Here is an 8,922-nt window from a genome sequence, read left to right as displayed (position 1 = left end):
TGTCCAAGTTTGTATGTTTCTTTCAATAAAAAACTTTATATTTTAATGCGAGTAAAAGGGCTTGTTTGATTGAAGTTCCTTTAAACACAAAAAGTTATTACCTATAATCAATTAATCAGATATAAGCAAAACATGCGTAATGCGAACATATGAAAATAACGCTCATCCTTTATTTTACCAATCTCACTTCTGTTAATTCCTGCTTGCAAAAGCCGGTACGTCGCATTAATATCAATCAAAACAGTTTTTTTTTCTAAGAGTCTATATTGTCCTATATTAAACTTCTGACAATAGTGGCACTTGTGATGTCACCCATGTTCTTTCAATAATTTTTTTTTATATTTTAATGCGAGTAAAAGGGCTTGTTTGATTGAAGTTCCTTTTAACACAAAAAAGTTATTACCTATAATCAATTAATCAGATATAAGCAAAACATGCGTAATGCGAACATATGAAAATAACGCTCATCCTTTATTTTACCAATCTCACTTCTGTTAATTCCTGCTTGCAAAAGCCGGTACGTCGCATTAATATCAATCAAAACAGTTTTTTTTTCTAAGAGTCTATATTGTCCTATATTAAACTTCTGACAATAGTGGCACTTGTGATGTCACCCATGTTCTTTCAATAAAAAAACTTTATATTTTAATGCGAGTAAAAGGGCTTGTTTGATTGAAGTTCCTTTTAACACAAAAAAGTTATTACCTATAATCAATTAATCAGATATAAGCAAAACATGCGTAATGCGAACATATGAAAATAACGCTCATCCTTTATTTTACCAATCTCACTTCTGTTAATTCCTGCTTGCAAAAGCCGGTACGTCGCATTAATATCAATCAAAACAGTTTTTTTTCTAAGAGTCTATATTGTCCTATATTAAACTTCTGACAATAGTGGCACTTGTGATGTCACCCATGGTCCACCATAGCCGGTTTGTTATCGGTAATAATCCCGATTCTACATTAAACGTTTTAGGAATGAATTCTGACTGTGTTTTCTTTAGACTGATAAAACATATTTAAAGTGTTCAATGATAAATCGGGTACTAGTTTCAAAGATACATCTTGCTTACATGCATATTTTAACACACACACACATATACTTCTCGCAGTGATCTGATCTATTCATGATATGCAGTTGGGTTCCGACAACGCATTTTTCCGGGTAGTGCAAATTCGCTTTGATATTATTGTAACTTGACTGTAAGTGTTTCTCCCGTCATATTCAGTTTATTTAAAATTCTGACCAAATTGTTATTTGTTGTTCCAAACAAAACTGAGAGGTCGGGCTTTCCAGCTATTCAAGGTCGTTCAAAACCACCAGTAAGTTATTATCAAAAAATGAATGTAGTGGATTTAAAATCTAATATGGTTGTAAAATTAGATATAAGAAGATGTGATATGAGTGCCAATGAGACAATTTTCTATCCAAGTCACAATTTCTGAAAGTGACCCATTATAAAGGTCAAAGTACGACCCTGACAGGAGACTTGGATCATAACAAACAGCAAGGGGTAAAAAAATAACTAGTGAAAAACCACTCAAATAGGAAAACCAACGGCCAAATCTATATAAGAAACGAGAAACACTTTATTATATGGTCCACTTAAAAAAACGACAACAGATATAAATCTGCTTTTATATTTCACCCCCTTGCACTTAAAGTCTTTCATGACTTGACTACGGTTTTCTACAGTTTGTTAGAATTTCTTACCTGTTGAACAGTTTGTTATGATTAAACAAATTGTGATTTGGTAAAAAATTGAATAAACTGCAATAGGTTGAGAGCAACACTACATTTTGTATATACAGTCAAGTAGCATAAAGGAATGGGTATGATGAAACAACTCGCATCAATTGACATAATGATATAGAAGTGACGTCTTTTAATATATTCCTTTGCAATATGTCAGACGGGTTATTATGTACTATTAAGCATTACACTGTTCACACAGTGCATGTTGATAGTAGGATTGAACTTTTTATGTTATTACAACATTGGAGTTTTTACGTGTATGTTCATGATAACAAAATGTGTGTGTGAGAGAGAGGGAGAGAGACAAAAGATCCAAAAGGAATATTCAAAACACCAATCAAAACAATCTGACAATGCCATGTCTAAAAATGAAAATCTACGAAAAGTCAAACAACAGTACACAAAACACATCTTCGAAAACTACGGTAGACTGATATGTTGTAATGTGGTTGTTGTTTCACGGTTGGCGTGGTTCATAGGTGATTTTTGTTTCTCTTTTTTTATATATATATTAGACCGTTAGTTTTCCTGCTACAACGATGTAATTACATTATTAGGACAGTACACAACAACAGCTAAATAGAATCACGAAGTGTGTGTCTGTCACACGAATGCATCAACGCCACAAAAAGTGACGTCCCATGTAAATTTCTTAAAATTACATATAAATCAAGATATGATTAGGTTTCTAATCATGTTATTGGATGTATTTTATAACAATTACAAGAATATTAGTATAAAAGAATTGTGTTAGTAAATAAACTCATCATATACCAGGATTAAATTTTGTATATAGTGCAACTAACTGTGTCTGCCTTTCTACCAACATCAAACTGTATAAAACATAAATCCGGTGCACATAGTTGCTTTAAACAAAACATCATACAAATGAAGAGGGTGATTTTATTGTCTTTACTTTTACATACGAATAAACGATAAAGAATAGAATCAAAATAACAAACAATTAGACACAAAACAGTGTCTTATCTAAATAACATATACTTCGCAACTAAATACATGACGCTGGATAAACAAATGTCGAGACCAAACGATGCATGTAAATGATAAACCACAATCTATACGTGGAAAACATGTCCTTACATACTTGGTGTAGACAAAGCAAATCGTATGGATCAGCCAATTTGTGATAGTGTCCATGCAATTTTCGAAGTGTCACTTAGAACTCGTGGTTAAAATATTCATTGGAAAAGTGGGACACCAGAGGGACAGTCAAACTCATAGATAAAAAAAAACCTGACAACGCCTGGCTAAAAAAGAAAAAGACAAACAGACAAATAATAGTACACAAGACACAACATAGAAAATTAAAGACTAAGCAACACAGACTCCATAAAAAAAAAGGGGTGATCTCAGGTTCTCCGGAAGGATCAGAAGATCCTGCTCCACGTGTGGCACCGATTGCGTTGCTCATGTTATTACAAACCCTGTAAATAGTCTACTTCGGTAAGTCACGTTCGTGAAACGGGCAGAGGATTGTAGTAACGACATCAGAAACAAATCTGATATTATCTGTGAAACGGATATTCTATAACGGTATACCAACTCGTGATGGCGTTTGTAAAATTTTCGAAGGGATGATTTGAACTTCACCATTTGGAACTCTTGGTTTAATAGATTCCTTGTGGGCAGCAACCCCCTATCAAAGAAATCATGATAGGAAATACAAGCCCGGGAATTTCGTATCAAATGGGGGATATGTACTCCGTATGAAGGGACTGCTGGAATGTTGTAACATAGAAATGGAAAGTTTACATTTGGGAAGGTGAACTTATCTCTTATGTAGTAAAGTTATGTAAGATATGTAGCAGCAACTATATCGAGAATATCATGATATAAAACGAAATCATGTCTTTAAGCTAACCTCACTTTTATATTTCAGATTTAAGATAAGATTTGAGGCACACTTAACTGTATCTGCTGTAAATTATTGAATATAGTTTCTCTCTCTACTCTGATTACATCCCCATTAGCAGGTTCTGCTATGGATTTACTTTATCTTTTCAGCAAACTTTCACACCAAATGATGCTATGCTTTTCCTTACTACAATTTTAGGAATACATAATTTGATATGAAAATAACACTTTATACATTTTCATGCGTTCGAACCAATTTTCTGGATTACTCTTCATTAAAAACTCTTCAACCCAAATATTCATAAATATTCCAATGGTTTAACAGTAAATGTACACATGAGGAGCTATATTACCAAAAGAGATCTTCCATGCTTCATCTATTCTTTTTTTTTGTGATTTGTCCTTTTTCCGATGGTGACATTTTTACTGAACACCCATTTATTTGTTCATATATAAGACTTAATAGCTCATATTAAAAACGTTATTTACCAAAATTTTAGAAGATTCTTGATTTTCTTTCTTTCAATTTGAGACGCAAATAATACCAATGCAAATATAAGGTAAAAGTCAGAGTCAGCGTTTCCCGACATATTTTAAATCTCAAATATCTCGAAAAGGAGGTCCATGATAGTTATCAAAGGTACCATGACCTATCAATACTTTTAGCTTATTTTTATCCTTAAAGAATGCTCTACAAGCTTATGGTATCAATTTTAAATTCTTGATTTATTAACTGTTGCCTAACCTCACCTAAGTACATCCTTAATACATTCATAAGTTATCTAAACTACTGCTGCATCTGATTACGAACGGTCGGAATGATTTCTGGTTCGGTAGGATATGCTTAAGTGGCCTTTTTAAAATACAAATTCCCTGTTCCATTTGTTGCATGCGTTTGAGGTTTTGATTTTGCTATTTTACGAATTAATTTCCGTTTTGAATTCTCCTGGAAGTTTGGTAAGTTTGTTATTTTACTTTTTTCATCACTGCCTAGAGTAACTTTAAACATATTACAAACATCATAACTATTGTTTCGAATAATACGTTGGAAGGTTTAGTGTGACTACGTGATATTAAAAGTCTTCCGTATGATTCCTGATATCATACAGAGTGATTTTGTTGAAGTTCTCGATTATCAATTCAGTTGTTTTGACTAAATGCCCTTTAATTGAGTGTTTCGGTGCAGCAAACTTTGACTTTAACGCTTTTGACTTTTTCAATTTTTTTCTAATTCTTTCATGAAGCATTGTATTGCTTGGTTTAGACTAGTAACTTCGAATCTATTCTTGAAATGGGTGTGTTGATTTTTTGACAGAATCACACTTTTGTGTTATTCTCAAACTTTGTGATTCCTATCTACACCTTCAATTCATATCTTACAACCGTCTTACCTTCTCCCTCGATTTTTATTTATTTGAAATTTCTATAATCTTATCATCTTTTTTATAAGTCCCATTATGGATTGAAGTTTATCAACAGTTCAACTTATAGTTGATGTGTTTCCCTCGGTTTAGGTTTGTAACTCGGATTTGTTTTCTCCCAATTGATATATGACTTTTGAACACTGGTATACTTCTTTTGCCTTTATTGACCATTTTGTCAAGTTTCCCTGTGTGTATGCTTTTGAATGGCAGGTTTATATTACTGAGGATTGTTGAGTTTCCTGTGCCAATGCTTTGTAATGATAGGTTATATCACTTTGGGATTTTGACGTTAAGTTTCCTCTCATGGTGCTTTACAAACAGAACAAAATTTAGTTATTGATTTGACCTTCCAACTGTTTTGTTTCTAGCGCCACTGGTGAGTCTTATGTAGGCGAAGCCTGAGTCTGGCATATTCTATTATAAAACTGATACATTCGACCAGTTTCTATAATACCATAAATTCTGATGTAAAGATTTCATGTGCTGATGCTTGAAAATACAAGCTTGGGGATTTTATCGGTTTTTTCTCTTCTGCTGAGGTTTTGTCACAACTAGTTTGCTTCTTGGATATGTTTACGTTTTTTCTAACTGTTAACGCTTGTAGCGCCAGGTTGGCGTATGGTAATCTGCCTAGTGACTTCCTTATTCAATACTTAGTCACAACAGGGTGTCCCATTTTAATGATTGTGTTGATAATTTCCACTTCCTGAGGAATTATCACTACTAGTCCTACATCTTGGTTTTCCAAAATCTGAAGAAAATATCTGCGACGTATATTTTTTTTTATATATATCTGTGAATGAATAGAGTGATGAGGCTAATATACGACATTGACATAGAAACAAATGATCATATTTAATTATCTTCTGTCGAATAAAACTATTGGCCCCTAGGTACGCCTACATAGATCTACATAACAAACACTGATTTTTGTAAATGTTTTAGCTGAATTCTATTACAATATAGTTCATTTGTATGATATTTTAATACGTCATGACATATTGGTAATAATTCCATGACGTAAAGCAATGAATGGTACATACTATTGCTCGTAGACTTAGAACTTGTAGAGGCTATATTTCTGTAATAAAACAAAAAAAAACCCGACGATATCAAACGATTCATGTAAATAAAAAAAATATGTATAGAATATCTTATTAAACAGAAAAACTTCAAACAAATACTGCTATAAATAAACTGATATAGGCACCAGCTAGAGGGAAATGAATTCACGAATATTTGTAAGAACATTGTGAAAAAAAGTAATTTTCCGGTGTTCAAATAAAGTAATTTGATATCAAGAGACAAATTAAGGTAAAAACCAATCCGGAGGGACAACCATGGAGGACAAGGATAAGTATCTCCCGCAATGTATGCATCCACCGCCATGCGAGTTCATATGTAGTAAAAATGTCACAAGCGGGAATAATGTCACTCGGTAAAATTATAAATCAGACGACTACATTTGTACCAGAAGACCTAGAACCGTTAAAACATGTTAGTAGTGAGCTGTGACACTGACACACCATATTGGTCTACCAATTTATAATGATAATGATTATTTATAATGATTACGTAAATTTATGTACTGTCCATTTCAGTCGATCGTCCTCGTTCACTATGATATGAAATTCTGGTTATTTGAGTTTTAAAATAACAAACACTCAAAAATACTGAGATGGGAAGAATATTAGTATAATTTATTTTAAAACTTCTCAACAGGGAGAAGTTTTATTTAAAAAAAAAACCATCAGCAACTCGAGATCTTTTCGATGGTAAGACCATTAATATATTGTGCCCAAGCAGCATACCTTTTGTGATAATCCAATACATATTTCAAAATATGATTACAGTTTATTTAAATTGATTATGTATGTGAGAGAGCTCATATCTATGCTCCCTGTTGAAGATCGTAGTTAGACCTATAATGGTTTACCTTTACAAGTTGTGAATTGGATGGAGACTTGTATCATTGAAACTCATACAACATCTTGTTATATTTATTATTCTTGTTGTCTTTAAACAGAGTTTTAAACTTTTGGTCATCGATGCTGTTCAACTTTGTACTTGTTTCGGCTTTCAAACTTTTGTATCTGGGCGTCACTAGTAAGTCTTGTGTGGACAAAATGCACTTCTGGCGTATTAAAATTTTGTTGCCTTTTGTTAGCTATTGTTCGTGTGTTTCTTTGTCAATTATGTTCTCCTATTTATTTATATTGTAGTCAGGTAATGTTGTGTTGTCGTTTTAATGTTATATTTCACATGGCCATAAAATAGGGAGGTTTGGCATGCCACAAAACCAGGTAAATCAAATGGCAGAATCAAAAGCTCAAACACATCAGACAAATGGATGACGACTCTCATTTATCTTGGTACAAGCATATCATAATGTAGAAAATGGTGGATTGAACTGGGAGAGATATATACTCCATATGCAGAAGCTGCTGGAATGTTGCTACATAGAAATGAAAATTGACAATTGGGAAGCTGAAGTTTGTTCTCAACTGACACTCATTGTCAGTTTCTTGATGTAGGTGAAGAGATGAGTCATACTTGACTGTATAAATTGTATTGTTTATTTCGATGGAATAGATACTTTTACTTTAAAATATAGTTTCACATCTTCAAGCATTAGTATCTCCAGAAACTGAAATTTTTTGAACATTCAATGAAATGCAATATGAGATTTATTGACTACATATATACCATATCAAAGATATTTTCTTCAATATTGTTAACACAAAAAACATGCCAATAAACAAAATCACTAGAAGAAAAAAATTACGAAATTGTGTGCAAAATTTCAATCATTGTTTAGTTTTCCTACTGAGTTATGGTGATTGTTGAAAAAAAATAATATAGCAGCATAGCAGATAATTACATTACTTACTTAATCATTTAGAAAGATAAGAAATTGTTTCAGTAAATGTGTTTAACATCAGTGGGTCACCTGCTTTACCCAAGGACATTTTTTTTAAGTTGCAATTTAATATGTTTATCAAATCAAAATCACAGCGACACGTTTTACAGGAGAAATTGCAAAGTATTTCTCTAAATTCTTTATATCATTGAAGTTAATCGGTATTATCCTGGGATAAAGAGAGAGACTTAAAACAGATTTACCTTTATATTCGTTTTTTACAGAATTTTCTCCGAATAACACTTATCGCCAATTTTTTACTTACATGAACAACACGACGTGTGCAATCTGAGATCACCCCCGGTTTTTGGTGAGAAATCATAGATGGAAATTTCTTCTTTTGGGCTATAATAGCTCTTATTTTGCTAAGAACCAGTCTGATTCTGTCAGATAAAAACAGTGAAGATGATATATTCAAAATGCCTTTCTTTTTAATTGAAAATGTATTTGTTGAGTTAGGGGATTTGAAAAGACAGTCGTTATTCCAATGAGTACCAATTGTGCACCTCTTCTGGTCGACTTGATGATTTCAACTTCCCAATTATCAATTTCCAATTTCTCATCAGTTTCATACCCTCTGCTCCGTCGTATGGTGTGTAAATATTCCAACTGATACGTTTTGCTCGCGCATGTTCAAACTATGCGGACTTTATATACAGGAGTGTGACAAACCCTTATCAAGGAATTGATGACAAGAAATTCAAGCTCCGGAATGTCGTATCAACTGGCAGAAATTATGTTATTAAGGATCTATATAGGGGATTTGGACCTGGTGAAGGGGGATATAGACACTTAAAGGGAGTATGAGCCTATATCCATTTTAATACCCAAATATCAATTACATTTCTAATATATTGGAGTGTCCTGATTCAACATTTATTACCAATGTTATCTTTGTTTTCCATCACAGAAGAAACGGGTGCATATCCTTGTTTATGTAATTTA

This window comes from Mytilus trossulus, chromosome 1 (genome assembly GCF_036588685.1).
Source record: "Mytilus trossulus isolate FHL-02 chromosome 1, PNRI_Mtr1.1.1.hap1, whole genome shotgun sequence".
In the NCBI taxonomy this organism is placed as follows: Eukaryota; Metazoa; Mollusca; class Bivalvia; order Mytilida; family Mytilidae; genus Mytilus; species Mytilus trossulus.
Note: the sequence above shows the minus strand (reverse complement) of the source record.